Here is an 18,081-nt window from a genome sequence, read left to right as displayed (position 1 = left end):
GACTACAGCTCTTACGCTTCTGTGATTGGACGCAAAGAGATGCGCGCTGATTGGAGGAGGTGGGCAGAGTCTCCTGGCAACCAGAGACGCTGTGGATGTCCGTTTCCTTTCAGAGACTCCGAGGCCTAACTGCTGCCTTCTGCCGGTGGAGTCCGCAGGGTCCTTGGGAGGCTGCGAAGCTAGTGAGGCCGGCCGGGTTCCTGGTGGGCTCAACCGCCTGCCTCGAAGGTTCGGCTTAGAGATGCAGTGTACTCGGGACACTGTAGAGCGTACGTGATTTCTCGCGAACTAGGCTAATGGGATTTTCCTTTGTTCTTTTACACCTGGAGAACGAGTTCAGGACTCATGGATTTCTTCCTGACTTTCCCACAGATTCTGTGATTTGGGGGCTCCTTCTGCCTGACTGTTCTGTATTCTGTACTGTTCATTTCGATGCACTTTAAAGGATGTGGGAGAAGCAAGACTAGACTACAGGAAGAGAAACGCACCAAATAAAATCAAGTGCAGAATGCATTTCATAGGAGGTCAAATTGAGTCTAGAATGTAGTGTGGTGGGCTCTCCTGTCCATCTGTTTCTTTTGCATTGCCAGCAGAGACCCAGTACAGTCTTCTTATATGTATTTATAATTAAGCAGGTGGGGGATGTTGACACTGCCCTGGACTAATCCTTGACAGAGTAATAGTATTGGTTGGAATCGCACTTGTTTTCCCCCAGTACAGGCTTTCAGCTCGCTCAGATCTGAAATGCTAAACGTAGCTCTTTGAGAAGACCCACTCTGAGTAGTACAGCTTCCGGTTTTGTTATTGCAACCCTAAGGAGATGAATTTGGAATTTAGGTTGAAATCTCGTGTATTAAGGCGTTGTGGAGAAGTGGGTAACACTTTGGAGGCAGCCTGAATTCAGAACTTCCGTCCATCGTGTGGGATGGTGTTAGGCAGTTTCTTAACCTCCTGAGGCCTTTGTTTCCTCAACTGTACGTGGCTTTTAAAAAGTATTCCACGGCATTGTAAGGAGTAAATAATTAATGTGGAGAACGCTGATAAAATGCTGTAATTTTTAGTATAGTTTATGCCAAACAGTTGGAATTATTTACCACAAAGTTCAGTGGGGTTTTTTCGCCTTAGTTCCAGGATTTCTAATGGATATTTAGCTTTTGTTCAGACTGCGACCGTTCCTACTATGTGCCAAGCTCCTTCACAGTTCTTATAATGGAAATCTGATCACACAGACGGGTTTAGTAGTTATGGCCCCGTTTTTGAGATGAGAAACAGGTTTAGCAGGTAACTTGTGCAGGGCCACACAGTTGGGTTACAACCTGAAAACTCTTTGCGTTTTCTAGTTCATAAAGCTAACTTTCAAAGGCTCAATATATACTTTAGAACTCTTCTTTATTAATTTTATTGGGGTGGCATTGGTTAATAAAATTATATAGGCTTCAAGTGTACATTTCTACGATCATCCGTATATTGTATTGTGTGTTCAGCACCCAAAGCCAATTCTCCTCCCATCACCGTTCATTCCCCTTTACTGTTGTCCACCTCTCTCCACCCCTCTTTCCCTCTGGTAATCACCATATTGTTGTATCTATGAGCTTGTTTTCTCCTCCTCCTTTTTTACTCTAAATTCCTTCACCTTTTTCACCAACCCCCAACCCCCCCACCCCCAACAGCTGTCAGTCTGTTCTCAGTATCTATGAGTCTGTTTGCATTGTGTTAATTTATTTTGTTCATTCAATTCCACATATAAATGAAATCACATGATGTTTGTAGAAGATGTTTTATATATACTTTAGAAGATTTATTTTTTAGCTATTATCTCAGTGAAAGGAAACAAACTATTTCTGTAATCTATATAAAAATGATTATATTTAAAATTGGGTTTTCTCATGTTAAATATTAATTTTAGGTGGACCCTAAAGCAAATTAAATCTTGAATATCACTGCAAGAAAAAATGACAAAACTGAAGCTGTCCTACTTCAGGCACATCCTGAGGAGGCACGGTTCTGTGGGAAATACAATAATGCCAGATTTTAAGCCGTTCAGTTTTCCATGTATGTCAAGAATGCTAGGCAGTAAAATATAATTATTTCAAAACTGCATACTGTAAAATGAGATTTCGCAGTGATGTTAACACTTGTGTCCTGATTCTCAGAGTACAATAGAGCAATTATAAATGTAATAAATTAAGAAGGGAAACTAAAACAGGATCTGTTTCTGTCTGGTTATTGATAACAGTGAAAAAGATAAAATTTATCAGCAGAAAATATTTTTATTCATAGTATAATTCATCCATTTATAATTATTTAGACTCAATAAAAATTTTCTTTTCCCTACAGGTGCATATTCTGTTTGGGAAAAAGTCTAGATCTTGGATCTAAATAATAACAATAAAAAGAAGCAGCAGCAGCAGCCGCAGCAGAACACCAGTAGCAGAACACCAGCAGCAGCAGCAGCAGCAGCACTGTGGCTGTCATTTATTGAGCACTTACGTGGCAGTGCTTTACATAAAGTATCTCATTTAATTCTTACAGCAGTTTTGTGAAGTAGGTATTATTAGCTCAAGTTTTAGGTAACTTGTTCAAAGTCCCGTAAGAAATAAGCCTTCAAGCCAGGTTTGTCTTTCTCCGAACTTTGTTCCTGTAGCTCTTCTTTTTTTAAAAAATTTTATTTTAATTGTTGATACAGTACAATATTCTGTCTTTTACTCCCATCCCAGCCCACCCACCAGGCCCTCCCCTCCTCCCTCCCATTTCCACCTGCCTCTAGTTTTTTATCCATGTGTTCTTTATACTTGTTCCTATAAACCCTTCCCCTTTTCCCCTGAAATTCCCCTGAAATTCCCTCCCCTCTCCCCTCTGAACACTGTCAGTCTGTTCTCTATTTCAGTGTCTTTGGTTATATTTTGTCTTTAGCTCTTCTAATCCAAACTGAAAGAACCTCAGGGAAAACAAACAAAGCATCTTAATTCTTAATTCCACACATAGTTCATAGCCTCAGTGAGATAGTGAAATTCCTATACTGCAGACTGAGTGTGAACTATGTAACTGTCAACTTAATTACCCATACACATGACCTTCTGTATAGTATTGGATTCATCTGCCAGTCTCCGAATCAGGTTTTGGTGAGTGGTCAAAATTAAGATCACTCAGATCAGAATGTCTGCCATGCTTTATTTCATTCTTTGTCTATAAGCAGAGGACACACAGACAGCTCCTGAGAGTCTAAATTACAGGAAGACTTTCTTAGCTTCTTACAAACCTGCTTCCTCTTTTGAGTGTTTGCCTCATAGGCTTGCATAAATAGACATTTTTCCATGGCTCCCTGCTGATTCTGAATGAACAGATGCTCAGCCACCTGCTGGCTGGCGAATATATTGCTTATCCTCATCTTGACATTTTACTGACAGCCTTCATAATAACTTGCTTAGAAGACAAATAGCATGGAGGAATCTGACAGCCAATTAAGGAAAAATACAGTAGATTGCTGCCAAATACTCTACCATTTTAAAGTTTTTGTCACAAGGGAAGAAGGAAAGGATGATACTCAGGACTATTGCCTTCTATCAAAAGCAGCATACTGTCCATTTGCATTGTTTTTAGAGAGGATTTAATGAAGTCAACATATGGATTATGCATAGTGTTTTGCCTGTGCACATGCTGTTCCCTTTGCATGGAATGCCTTTCTCTTCCCTCTCTGCCTGCCTTTCCAGAGGCAGCCCAAACAATGCATTCACTCTAAGTCCTTCCCAGACTCCCATGGTATCACTCCTTCCTCTGGGCTCTAGCAATATTTTTTTTCTGCCTCTGACATAGCAATTAACATGTTGCAGCATAGCCTGTATAATTATGTGTCCGTCTTGACTCAACTAGAACATTCTTGAACACAGGGACCATAGTGTGTTTATTCATCTTTGCATCCTCTGCACCCAGAACAGCACCTAGCACAGAGTAGGTGCTGGTTACTGACTGTTAAATGACTTTCCTGCCATAGTCTAAGAACTTTCTTGTCGGGGTCCAGACCTACTTAGAGTATGGTTACTGAAATCATAGCAACTATTGAGAAGCGCCATCTCTGCTAATTCCTTCCCATGCAGCCTCTCCAGTTTCCGCATTCTGGAACATGGGTTGTAATGATACCTATCTCACGGAAATGAGTTTCTGCAAATCTTCTCAGTTCTTTTTCATGATTCTAGATCTATTCTGGTTTTCTGCTGTTTACTTTTGAGTCAATTAATGTAATTTATATTTTCCTAAGAATCATTCATATCTAGTTTTAATTTTCATTAAGTAATAAATATCCTATTTGTTGATTTTTCTCTATACATTTGGTTATACCACATCGCTAATTTGTATACACACACACACACACTTGTCTTTCTCTTCCTTCTTCTAGGGAGAAATATGTTAAAAAATTTTTAAATTGAATCTTTATTGTATTTTTTCCCATCACCATCTAGTCTCCTCATACCCTCTTCTTCCCCATTTAATAGTGGCTCTCTCTGGGTGATATGATTATGGGTTATTTTAATATTTTTCTGTTTTATCCTAGATGTCCAGAAATCTATGCATATATTACGTACATGTTCACAAAAATACTTAAAGAAAGATGTCTTTATTTCCCAGTAAGGAAACTGAGGCCAGGAACACTCCAAAGGCAGATTGTGGCCTTAGACTGGAACCAGGAGCCCTGTATGGGCTCTGCTACTTTCCGCAGTAAGGTAAGAACCAGGAACACCGCCACGATTTCTCCAGTTCTCATCTGATAATGAGAAACTGAGCCACCAGGCCTTCTCACTTCCTCTTGCTCTCATATAAAGGGGAAGATTGTTAGAGCTGGGTAAAAGATCACTAAGAATTAATCTTTGGGGCCTAACTCACCTTGTGTGGTAAATTGAATTTTTTTTTAGTGACACAGCACTTGATGATGAAAGATACTGTATAGCAAAATGATGATGGACAACTTCGTTAATATGTGAGGATAATATATTTGGCAATGAGTGAAATATTTGAACATGTAATTGGAAAGTGGATGCTGTGTATTTGGTGTTTTAAAATTTCTTATGATCCTATAGTATGATTTTTAAAGGAAACGACTTTTTTAAAGGCTCCTTGTGGTTTTCCAACTCACAACAAATTAGAAAGGAGAGACATGCAGTCCAGTTTGATTCAACAAGTATTTTTGGATTACTCACTTGGAATCTTTTACTAGACCCACGAATAGGGATGCTTTAATTATCTTGTTAAGGAAGGCTTTCTACAATTAGATTTTAACTGTTAGATAACTGTTTCACTGCCCAATAAATCACTTGAGGGCAGGCAAGTCACCTTAATTCATCTTTAAACTCTTAAGGACATGTTTGGTGCTGACCACATAGTAAATGCAACAACAATCATGTCCTTTTCTACTAGGTTATACGCTTTAAGAAAGCAAAACATTTTCCTTATTTAACTGTTCTCAGACTGTCATTACCAAACCTTAGAACACTGGCTCAACAGAGAAGTTTAGCAGACTTTTAAATTAATAGCTATACTAGTAGATGACATTTTTCAACATGCCAAACATGGTGCTATCCCTTAAATTATTCCACTGATTCTCACAATAGCTCTGTGTGACACTATTAATATCTCCATTTTACTGAGGTTTGGAGAGATCGTATATCTTATTCAAGGCCACATGGCTTTAACATGGTCTGGCCATAATTTGACCTAGGTCCATCTGATTCTAGAGGTGGATCTTTTCACTATGTTGATCATCAAACTCGATAAATGTTTGGTGGTTAAATAAGTGACTGAAGTTTCATTGCAGAAATTTGTATTTATTTCATCACTTTTCTTAAAAGAGAAAAAGATTTCTGATTTTATAAACACCTTCCTGTAAGAAGGAATAACTATAAGTGCCTATAAGATTTATTTTACTATGTTTCAAAGATGTATCATTGTTTTTGTACAATTATGTGTCAATTATAATTACATATATTATTTATGTATAAGTTTATATGTCAGTTATAACTGTAGACCCCACTGATTCTTCCAGTTTTAGAGAGATTACAATTTAGAATAGGTAATATACAAGGTCTGTCCAGAAAAAGTCTAGCCATTGTTAACATAATGAGAATGGTTTATGTGACATCTATGTAACCTGGCAGCCCAGCAGAGTGGACTGAAATGCACATGCATAAACAATGATGACTTCACTGTACTAGTCAGTGGGGGCAATAGATGCTATTGAGTGAGCATGTGTACTGTGTGGCCATCACATTCAAAATGACTGAGCAAGTAAAGCAACAAATCTGCATCGAATTTTATGTTAAGCTTGAGTGTTCCTCTGTGGAAACAATTCAGATGATTCAGAAGGCTTTCAGGGACAATGTGATGAATGCAGCACAAATGAAAGTGTGGCACAAATACTTCAAAGGTGGTCGAGAATCCATTGAAAGTGACTCGTTTTTTGGAAGGCTTGCAACAAGCAGAACACTTGAGAATGTTGAGCATGTATGGGCTGCAATCAATAAAAATCAGCAACTGACAGGGTGAGAACTAGAAGCTGATCTGAGGATTCCCAAAACTACTGTGTCTGAGATTTTGATGCAGGATCTTGGCATGAAACATGTTGTGGCAAAATTCATTCTGCGGCTTCTGCTACCAGAGCAGAAGGAACATTGTTTTGCAGATGTTAATGATTTAATTTGAACCACTAGCAATGAACCAGAATTCCTTAAGAAGTTCATAACCAGAGATGAATCGTGGGTCTATGGCTGTGATCCTGAAACAAAGGCCCAGTCATTTCAATGGAAGTCACCTGGTTCTCCATACCCGAAGGGGTAGCAAAATCGCAGCAAGATGAAGACCATGTTAACTGTGTTTTTTGATTGGGAAGGTGTTGTCCATCATGAGTATGCCCCTCCAGGCCAAAAAATTAATAAGGAGTACTACCGCAATGTTCTTCGTTGGTTGAGAGATGCAATATAATGAAAATGGCTGCAACTATGGGCAACTGGTGATTGGCAGCTTCATCACAACAATGCACCTGCTCATGCATCGCGTCTCATTCAGAGTTTTTTTGCGAACTATCAAATCACCCGGGTAACTCAACACCCCTACAGCCCAGACTTGGTGCCCTGAGACTTCTGGCTTTTCCCAAAACTAAAATCACCATCGAAAGGGAAGAGATTTCAGAACATCCCTGAGATTCAGGAAAATACAACAGGGTAGCTGACGGAGATTCCAACAGAGGATTTTGCAGTGTTTTGAACAAGTGGAAGAGATGCTGGGAGAACTGTGTGAGGTCTCAAAAACTGCTACCTTGAAGGGGACTGAGGCATCACTATCCTTTGTACAATGTTTCTTGTACAAGAAAACATTCTTCAATAAATGTCTCTACTTTTCATAGTACATGGCTGGATACTTTCTAGACAGACCTTATATATATTTAATTCAAATTTTATTTTTTACTTACTGTTTAAAAAAAATTTTTACTCTATTTTTTTCCTTTACCATTTAGCTGGACCCAACTCCTGAGCTGTGGCAGGAATGGCTGGTCGAAGTGGCAGTACCACTGAAAGGGGGCATCTGTCTGGACTGGAATGGCCCGGTCTGCAAGAGCACCCAGCTGAGATGTGCAACAAACGTTTGTTGAAGCAGGAGCTGGCAGCCTCCTGAGCTCCTGCTAATGCTATTAAATGAAAAGTGATAAACCAAGTGCCTGCATTTCCGGTGGCTCCCCAACAGACAAAACAGAGCCAGTTTTCCAGAGAAGCCTCAGCTCAGGACACAACTCAGGGTGGCCTCCTGATGGACAGTCCAGCATGCGGATGATATGAGGTCTGTCTATGCTTCTGGCCAGCATCTGAGGGTTCTTCCCGTGTATCTGACACGGAGTAATCCCGATAAGATCACGTGCAACTCCTACCCCATCCCACCATGATCTCCCCCAACTTCTAACCCTTTGGCCCTGATTCCTTGGTCTGTATATCATTGGATCCAGTTCCATTAAGGTCAGCACTGAGCTGTATCTTAGCCACAGGAATCTTCCTCTTCCTGTAATGCCTTGGAGGTTTCGAGAGTGGTATCATTTTCTGGAAAGTCAAGGGACCTGCCTCCCCAGACACAACACTGCCAACAATGATGTCTGGCTTGTGGTTGCTCTTGGTGGCTTGGCCAGCCTGCCCCTCACCACTGGTGACAGGGCTGGGATCTTCACTGTTCCACCTGACCAGGTACTGGAGTTGGAAGAAGAGAAAATATCACCTGTGTGCCTGTATTTCCAGTGGCCCAGCACAGACAGAACACAGCCAGAGCCTTCCAGGGACGCCACAGCTAACATCCCACCCCAGGACGCCCTCCCCACAGACAGTCCAGCAGATTTGGTGGTCTGAGGCCTGTCTTTGCTCCTACCCAGCTTCTGTGGGTGCCCCCTGTGTGTCTGGCACTTACTGTTGCTGATAAGCTTGCCAGCAAGTCCCCCATCCATCCCACCACCACCTCCCCCAACGCCTCACCCTTTGACCCTGACTCCTGGGTCTGTATGTCGTTGGGTCCAGTTCCATTAAGGTCGGCACTGTACTCTATCTTGGCCTCAGGAATCTTCCTCTTCCTATGGCACCTCGGAGGCTTTGAGGGTGGTGTCATTTTGGGGGCAGGCAAGGGACCTGCTTCCCCAGGCACCTCTGTTCATTTTTAGACTTCTTCCTGTTCTCAGAGGCTTGGCCAGCCTGCCCCTCACCACTGGTGACAGGGCTAGGATCTTCACTGATCAGCCATTCCATCTGGCCAGGTGCTGGAGTTGGGAGAGGAGAAAATACCCCCCACATGCCTGTGTTTCCAGTGGCCCAGCACAGACAGAACACAGCCAGAGCCTTCCAGGGACACCGCAGCTAATGTCCCACCCCAGGACGCCCTTTCCGTAGAGAGTTCAGCAGGTGGCTGGATTGAGGCAGGTCTTGCTTTTTGGTAGCCTTTCTTGGTGTTCAGTGTGTGTCTGACACCGACTTCCCCACAAGTCCCCTCCTGCTCACTCCCATCCCACCCCCACTCTCCCACCTGCTCACCCTCCGTGTCTGCCTCCTCAGGTTTCAGGTCATCTGGCCTGGTTTGCTTAACATGGGCACCACGTTCCAGATTGGAGACAGAAATTGTTAGGTTTGTGTTGGGCTTGGGCATCTTCAGGGTAAGTGGCCTTCTCCATTTTTTCTGCGGGCCTTGTTCCCTAGACCCCTGGTTGGCCAAGATCGCTTCAAGCCTGCTCTGGTCCTCGGCGGGGTGGCGCATCTTCACATTGCTGTCGGAGACAGGGCAAGGTTCTCTGTCAGCCAGCTGTTCCTCCTGGGCTGGTGCCTGAGTTGCGAGAGGAGAAAAGGTCTCTTACGCGCCTCGCGCCTACTTTTCCATATGCTCCCGACCAGCCACTGCGGCTGCTCCCTGTGTTTGGCATGAACCCTTGCCACAAGCTTTCTTTCATCTTCACTGCCAGTCCCCCACCATCCCACCACCACCTCCCCCAACGCCTCACCCTTTGGCCCTGACTCCTGGGTCTGTATGTCGTTGGGTCCAGTTCCATTAAGGTCGGCACTGTATTCTATCTTGGCCTCAGGAATCTTCCTCTTCTTATGGCACCTCAGAGGCTTCGAGGGTGGTGTCATTTTTTGGGCAGGTTAGGAACCTGCTTCCCCAGACACCTCACTGTTAATTTGTAGACTTCTTCCTGTTCTCAGTGGCTTGGCCCACCTGCCTGCCTACCTCCCATGCCTACCTCCCCCACCTCCTCACCCTTGGACTCCATCTTTTTGGCTTCCGGGTCACCTGGCCCTGTTTGTTTAATGTGGGCAACTTGTTCCATGTTGGCTTTGGAAATCCTCTTTCCGTGGAGTCTGGGCAGCTTCCATCCATGAAAGGGTCCTGGTTCCCCAGAGTCCTGGGTGGTGACAGGGATTTCAGGGTTCCCGTGGGTCTCGTTGTTGTGGAGCTTCTGGCCCGCACTGGTGGAGACCTGCCCTGGTTCTTCCTCGACCACCTGCTGGTCCTCTGTAGCCATGGTTGAAGTCTGCAGTGACAGCGCCGGGTTGCCACTTTGGAGGCCTCAAGCCCTGCCTGGACCTAGTCGCTGCTGCTCCTTCCCACTGGACTTTCCGCTTCAGCTCAGGCCCAGCCCTGTGTTTGCGCGCACCTCCACCAGGAAAGTTAGATTCACCTCCAGGGCTCGGGATAAACCTCGTGCAGAGCACCCCATCCATACTCCACATCCACCCCGCCTGGCTTGACCTGGTGTGTGAGCATGAGCGGCCGCTCACCAGTGTTCTCATCGGCTCCTGCCTGGGGCAGGCCTACCCACGTGAACCTCCTTAAACACACATACACTCACACAAGTAAGTGTCTTAGGGCCGCTCAGGTGCGACCTGAGTAGTGACCTGGCCCAAACAAAACCACCCTGCTCCTCCCTCAGTTACCTTTCTATTGCGCTGTGAAAAGGGCCATAAGCCTCTGGGATGAGCCTTGGACCAATGGTGTCCTTTCTTCTCCTCACTGCCTCTTTTAAGGCCATGGCCTCAGGATGTCCCCACACAGCAGCAGAACATCCTTACTGTTGAAACGTCTCTAACCAAGTGGCCAGGGTAGGGGCAGCTTTAGAAAGTGCCTGCCTGGTTATCAGGGTTCCAAGTTCTGTTGGGCTCTATTGCCAGAAAGTGAGGTCACTGTGTGGGTGCCTTACCCCAAGCATCTCCTCAGATGAGCAGTGACTTCGCTTCCCGATAACCATGGACCTTACTACACTGGTCATTAACGTCCTAATACTGCCCCTATCAGGCCCACTTGGCTAGAGACATTTGCATCACAGGATGTCTTGTTGTCTGCCCACCTCCCAAGGCTGCTGGACGAGCAGCAGCTGGTCCACGGAGACCCTGGCCTGGTCTCCACCACTGAGGGGCAGGTGCGCCACGCCACCAAGGACCAGAGCAGGCCAGAAGCGACTGTGGCCACCTGAGTTGTAATTAGCCTGTATACACAGTTTTGTGTCTTGCTCTTCTTTGCTAACTAGTCATGTTAACTATTTTTTAAGGGATATGTTTAACTGTGTTTTATGAGGGATCCTGCTAACTGCGTGTTTAACAGGAAGTGAGTGAAGTCACAGGCATTACCAGACAGTGCCCCGGCTGCCTGCAGCGGGAAAGAGACTGAAAGCGTAGTGCTCTCAGGAAGCTAGTTATGCATCATGGAAGGAGGGGGGAGCTGGGTGTAAATCCAACGTGCTTCCCAGGAAAACCCCCTAGATAACATTTAGAAAAGCAGCTTCATGTGTTGCTTCAAATTTGCTTTGTATAAACAAGCTACAAGAGAGAAAAAGGCGTCCCCTATATATGCAAAAAAGAAGCAGAGGAAACAAGTTAGGGGGAAGTACCTTTCAGAGATACTGAACCTGTATTTTATTATCAAAGACTATCTTTTAGTTCAAGGACTTTTGTCTCAGGAGGTCTTCAGTCCTAAAAACAGCTGTCCCGTGGGGTTATTGACACTAGAAGCTCCAAGAAGAACGCCCCCCAGTGAGGCCCCTTCCCATGCACTGACTCCCCACTGTGTCAGGTAGCTTCACAGAAGGAAGATGTTTAATTAGTCACTGTAGCCTTTACTTCTCATTCCAACCATCAAGACGAGTGCGTTTTCCGTATCTCTCTGCAACTGGGAGATATATGTTCATTAATATTTTCTTGATCTCTTGCTCTTTCCTCCTCTGCCTCACCAGTTAGTCTTTGTACAAATAAGCCTGCTAACTGTATTCAGGTAGCAAATGAACAGAATTCATTCTTGTCAGATGAGGCCCAAGGGCCCAGTGGATCTATTTGGAATGTGTTAGGCTATTTGGTAACTAAGGTGAGCTATGGTGAATTTTTGGAAGCAAACAAATAAAAAAAAGGAGTTTTTTGCTCTAAGACTGGGAAATGAGTTTTGAAGTTAAGTTTACGAACGGTTAAGATGTGGGATTTTTTTTTAAATTTTTTAGAGAAGGAAGGGAGGGAGAAAGAGAGAAACATCAATGTGCGGTTGCTGGGGGCCATGGCCTGCAACCTAGGCATGTGCCCTGACTGGGAATTGAACCTGCGACACTTTGGTTCACAGCCGGCACCCAATCCACTGAGCTACACCAGCCAGGGCAGATGTGGGATTTTTTATTTTGTTGTATTCAATCCTGATGGCTAAGAAAGAATTAAGATGTTAACAAATGCTAATTTTGGACAAAAGGTGTAAGAATGATTATTTTCTTTCTGTATTCTTATACATTTAAAACATGGGAAACATACATTTGCCCCTGGGAAAAGAAGCCCAAATTTCTCCTTTTTGAAAATGTTAGAAGCAATTTGCCTAAAATATGACTTTATCGCATTAGTACAGCGGTTCTCAACCCTGGCTGCTCACCAGAGAACATTGTTTTGTTAAATCCCATGCTTGAAACCAAATACAGAGATTCCAATTTAATTGTTTTGAGTTGGGACCTGGGTATTGTTATTGTTTAAAAGTGTTTCATGCAATTCTAAATTGCAGTCAGGTGTGAAAGTCAAAGGGGTAACTAACTAATGTGCTGCCTTATCTACGTGTCTTCCTGATCTCTCAGTAACCTCCTTGGGAAACGGACTCCGATACTTCACTTTATTCCTTATGTAACATTTGATTGTGTTTGTTGTTTGATTGAAGGTAAAAAGGAAGATAAGCAGGAAAAGACATGATCTGTAATCTGAACTTTACAATTTAATGATGTACTTGTGACCAGAGACTGAGTTGGTTTATTTTTGAGTCTCAATGCCACACAGTTATATTATTGTCAACCTTAAACTAAATCACAATGCCTGTCTTCGCTGCAGTAACTAGAAACTTTACATCCGTGACCAGAATAATAACAGAATGTGTTCCAAGGCCCTTGTCAGTCTGGTCAATGAATGCGTGTTTGGCTAAATGCCAAGGGGATCTGCTGCCCTCTGGAGGGTATTGTGTTATCACAGATGAAAACAGCATTGTCTGTGTGCATTTCCAAAGCACGCGAGAAGTTATGAAACAAAAAGGTTTCATGGTCAAATTACTTGGAAAATGCTACATTTTCTCTCTGTAAGGAAGTTACAATGCAAATTAGCAAAATAAAGACTAAGGAATTTTATAAGAAAGAAATTTGGTTTCCAAACTAATTATACCATTTTCTCTCCCACCTAGATCCTGTTAATAGTATTTGGGAGACTAATATTGTACAAATAATATTTTATATTAATAACACATAAATAACATTCTGGATTTGGAGGAGAGAAAGGAGAAAAAAATTAATGAAAGATTTCTTAAGTAGGTAGAAAAAGGGAAAGATTTATAAAGTAGATGCATTAAAACAAAAAGATCCCATGTCTGTGCAGTGACATTTTGACTGGAGATTTATAACTGGCTGTGGCAGAGTGATGTGTCACACAAGAATATTCATGTGTATCTTTCTTCTTACTTTTTATCCTAATGAAACATCTGAGATGTTTGTGCTGCTGCATGGCAAATGGAATTGTGACCTGTACTTGTTAACATGAAGCTGATTTCTTTCTTTTTTTTTAAGATTTTATTTATTTATTTTTAGAGAGGGAAGGGAGGGAGAAAAAGAGAGAGAAATATCAATGTGCGTTTGCTGGGGGCCATGGCCTGCAACCTAGGTATATGGCCTGACTGGGAATTGACACTTTGGTTCGCAGCCTGTGCTCAATCCAGCCAGCCAGGGCACATGAAGCTGATTTCATGTACTGTCAGATGTGTCGGGAATCATATCAGATCAAAAGTGTGCAGATAGCAGGAGGCCAGGCATCATGGCATTCCACCCAGCAGCCCAGTGAGTACAGCCGTGGACCACTTTTGTGCAATTTACAGCCATGTTTTCCTCAGACTAGGAAGTAGCACATTAAGTAGAAATAAATATTTTCAGTCAAGAGGCTTTTGTGTCATTCTTTCAAGTCATTAATTCTGTGCTCCTTGCCAATTAAATATACTTCTCGTATGTAAAAGGAAGACAGAACTACTGTGTGTGAAAATGCTCCACACAGTCTCTGACGTATAGTAGGTGCTCGACAAATAGAAATTCAGCGTAAAGATGATTGCTGAGCACAGAGATGACAACAGACTAAAGAGTCATGGGATCAGCCCGGGAGGAAGCTGAAACTGGAAGTAAGGACTAAAGAGACCAACCAGCCCATCCCAACTTGCCAGGGACCGTCTCAGTTTTAGCATGCAAAGTCCTACGACATTGAGGAAACTCCTCAATCCTGGGCAAACTGGGATGGTTGGTTACCCTAACTCAGAACCCAGAATATCCCAAGAAAAACCTAGTGGTCAGAACACACACAAACACAGAGGCCGGGAACATTAGGACGAGTGCTCCTGAGACTGGTATTTCTCAGGCAGATGGCAAACCAGTCTCAGAGTATGGGTCGGCATAAGCCCACAAATGGAGGACGGTAAACACACTCAACTGAGGGAATCTCAAGGTGCTATGCAAGAGGAATTTTACAACTAATTTCTTGAGTGGCCATGGTGATAAGACTGAAGTAAACAATGAGGAAGGGATAGTCTCTCTCCAATGAATAATGCGAGGGCAGTTATTTACCGTGGGAACAGATGAAACATTCCCTACCTCATGCAACACACAAAAGTTAGCAACACAGAAGCCTAAACATGGACATCAAAACTTTAAACATTTTAGAAGAAAGTAAAGGAGAAAAGCTTCATGAAGGATTTCTTAAATAAGCTGTAAAAAGGGACAGGTTGATAAAATTGGTTGGGTGACAATGACGAGACCCCGTGAGCACAGTGAAGAGCCAAGCCATGAACCGGGGAACGATAAATGCAACGCCTCGAACTGATAAAGCACTTGCACCCAGACTATGTTTTTTTAAAATTCAACAGTTCTCTAAGGCAAATGCCAGCAACCCAATAGGCATTTGAGAGGAACAGGCAATTCACAGAAGAAATTTGAGGGGTAAAAACCATTTTTGAAGAAGCTCAGTTTCACGACTAATCAGAGAAATGTGAATCGAATAGAATGAGATAAGGTTCACGCCAAGCAGATTGTCTGAAATCCAAAAGCTTGACAACACCAGCAGTTGGTGAGAATGTGAAACAACAGAAATGCTGTTGCACTGCTGGTGAGGGTGTAAATTGGTACAGTCACTTTGGAGAGCAAATTCTCAAAATTATTGATGTTTTAAAAACAACTAAACAAACAAGAAAAACAGAATCATGGGCACAGAGAGTGTTTTGATGACTGTCAGCTGGGAGGGGGAGGGGAGAATAGGTGAAGAGCAGAGGGGATTAATAAATATAAACAGGTAGTTACAGAGTAGCCACGGGGATGTAAGGTACAGCATAGGAAATGGAGCAGACAAAGAATTTGTGCGCATGACCCGTGGACATGAACAATGGTGTGGGGATGGCCTGAGGGAGTGGGGGGTGCTGGGTGGAGTGGGGCAAAGGGGGGAAAATTGGGACAACTGTCATAGCATAACCAGTAAAATGTAATTTAAGAAAAATAGAAATAAATAAATGAAACAACACAGGCTTAAAAAATAGAAGTAAAACTGTATACCTGAGCACTGCTTTCTGGGTGTAGAGGTCTAGAGAGATTCTCGAATGTGTGCACAGGGATCACGTGTGTTCACTCTTCCATGGTTTACAGGAGCACGAGCTGGAAAAACCCAAATGCCCATCAGCTGTAGAAAGAATTGCGGTATAATTCAGTCAATGGAGTACTGCCCCACAGCACTTGAAATAAATGATAGAGCTAATGACCTGTATGAATACGTCTGAAAAACACAATATTGAACTAGAAAAAGCAATTGCAAAAGGATGTTTACAGTACGGAATTTACTTCGAGAATAAGAAATACAATGTTTGAATTTTATAGACACACAAATAGGTAATTCAAATATAAAAACAGTCACAGAGATAAAAAACCAGATAGTGGTTATTTCTGAGGAGAAAGTGGAAATGAAATCAGCAAAGAGCCGACAGGGCAGCAAACATGCCTATTAAGTTTTACTCTTAAACAACCTGAAGCAAATGTAGCAAAACGTTAAGATTTGCCAAAATGGGGTGATGGGTACCTGAGTGTTACTTTGTTCTCCGAACTTCTCTCTATGCTTTGAGTGTTTTATGTTTTTAAAGAAAGTAAAAGCAATGTTATTAACATTTAAATTCAGATTATTTCAAAATGACTCTAAAATATTTTAAAAATAATGAAGCAGAACTATGCTTTTAAGAGTTGGCCAAGCCAAACTGAACATTTTTTCCAGAGTGAGGTGAAGCCACCCAGTGTCCTGGCACGCAAGTCACTTCCGCGGAACCAACACTAGATGTCACTTCACCACACGCGTTTAGTTCACTGGGAGCACTTTCTGCTTGAAATGAGAACTGGATTATGTTTTGTCATTTTTTCTCCTGTGAATATAGAGAACGAGAAAACTAGAGGGACAAGTCTGTTTCTGTTCATCGTTTTATCCATAGCACCTACTGCACATAATAGGGCTGCAAAAATATTGTTAGCTGAACAAACACTACAAGAGACTAACAAGAAGAATGTTTAATATCACCAAAATGTGTAAAATTACATTTGAAACAGTTTTTTCTTTCTTTCTTTCTATTGGTGTTCAGTTACAGTTGTCCGCCCCCCCCCCCGCGCCCCCCGACACCTCATTGCTCTCCCCTGCCCCGTCCAGCCCCCGCTCCCAGACAATCCCCACTCCATTGTCCTTGTCCTTCGGTCCTTTGTGCATGCTCCTTGACTTGACCCTTCCCCTCCCTTCCCCCTCTCCCGCCCTCCCCGCCTCTGATCACTGTCAGTTTGTTCTTTATTTCCATGTCTCCAGCACAGTTTTTCTTTTAAAGGCAGCTAGGTATTTGAAGGGTTTTCCACAGAAGGGTTGTGACGCTAATCTAAAAACTCAATCTGTGGTCAACGGGGAGGGAGCACAGACTTCGATTCAAAATTGTATTGCAGTTGGTTGGCATGCTGGGTCTTCCACAAACAAGGACTCCCTGAATCAATAACTATTACCCTTTCAGGGGGATAAGCCCCTTTGAGTCATGAAAACCATGGGTTTTCTAAACACTTGTATACAAACACACAAAAATTGTTCCCTGCAGTCTCTGCAGACTTGCAGGCCTCCTTACAGCTGATGCGTGGACCCCCAGGTCTGGATCCCCTGCCGGAGACAGGCAGAAACACCTGCTCGGGTGCATTCCCTGAGCTCGTTACACGTCACTTTCTCTGGCAGTAACTGGAACGTGCGGCCAGGCCTGCACACAGGATGCAGCTGAGCAATGCAGTCCCGTGAGTGAATGCTATGGAGACTAACCCTGCAAATTCAGGTACTGACCAAACGTGGGCACCATCTACTTTCGAAATATATGGTTTATAGATACCAAGAAAGTATTTATGTATTTTTCTATTAGAATATTTAAGAAGCCCTGGCTGGCGTAGCTCAGTGGATTGAGCGCGGGCTGGGAACCAAAGTGTCCCAGGTTGGATTCCCAGACAGGGTATATTCCTGGGTTGCAGGCCAGAACCCCCAGCAACTGCACATTGATCTCTCTCTCTCTCTCTCTCTCTCTCTCTCTCTCTCTCTCCCTCCCTTCCCTCTCTAAAAATAAATAAATAAGAGAAGAAAAATGTAATAACATACTTCGTTGCTAAAATATTTATTTGGAAGCTTGTATTTCCCTGGGGAGCAAACTAAACCCCAGAGTTGCCCCACAAATTAAAAATATTTCCTTGTGCTTGTTTGTCCAACTGTCTTCATTTTACACATCCTAACTGAAAAGAACTTTTAGATCTTTATTATTGATTTTCTTGCCTCATAAATATTTGAACATGAATCTTTAGCCCAAACTAGGTAATAGGTAATTTTGTCAATACACATTAATGACATTTTACTACATAGTGTAAAAATACTCAAAATCAAGCAAGCTTGAAACCTCTTTACCTTCTTAGTTCCAGGTTCTTTCATTATTCAAAAGGCCTGCTTTTCCCAGGGACTCTCAGTTCTGTTAGTCACCATATGAACCTGCCCAAACCAGGTGGTG

The 18,081-nt window shown here is 43.0% G+C and overlaps 1 long non-coding RNA gene across 1 annotated transcript; it reads left to right on the top strand.

Annotated features, from left to right (window-relative positions):
• Positions 1-4,553: 4,553 nt before the first annotated feature.
• On the top strand, positions 4,554-7,980 carry LOC118499160. Its single transcript, XR_004901675.1, has 2 exons — positions 4,554-4,718; positions 7,502-7,980. It is a non-coding gene; the product is annotated as an uncharacterized LOC118499160 (long non-coding RNA).
• Positions 7,981-18,081: the final 10,101 nt, after the last annotated feature.

The sequence above is a fragment of the Phyllostomus discolor genome, chromosome 2 (assembly GCF_004126475.2).
Source record: "Phyllostomus discolor isolate MPI-MPIP mPhyDis1 chromosome 2, mPhyDis1.pri.v3, whole genome shotgun sequence".
NCBI classification, from domain to species: Eukaryota; Metazoa; Chordata; class Mammalia; order Chiroptera; family Phyllostomidae; genus Phyllostomus; species Phyllostomus discolor.
Note: the sequence above shows the minus strand (reverse complement) of the source record. Positions and strands in the feature narration are given on the sequence as shown.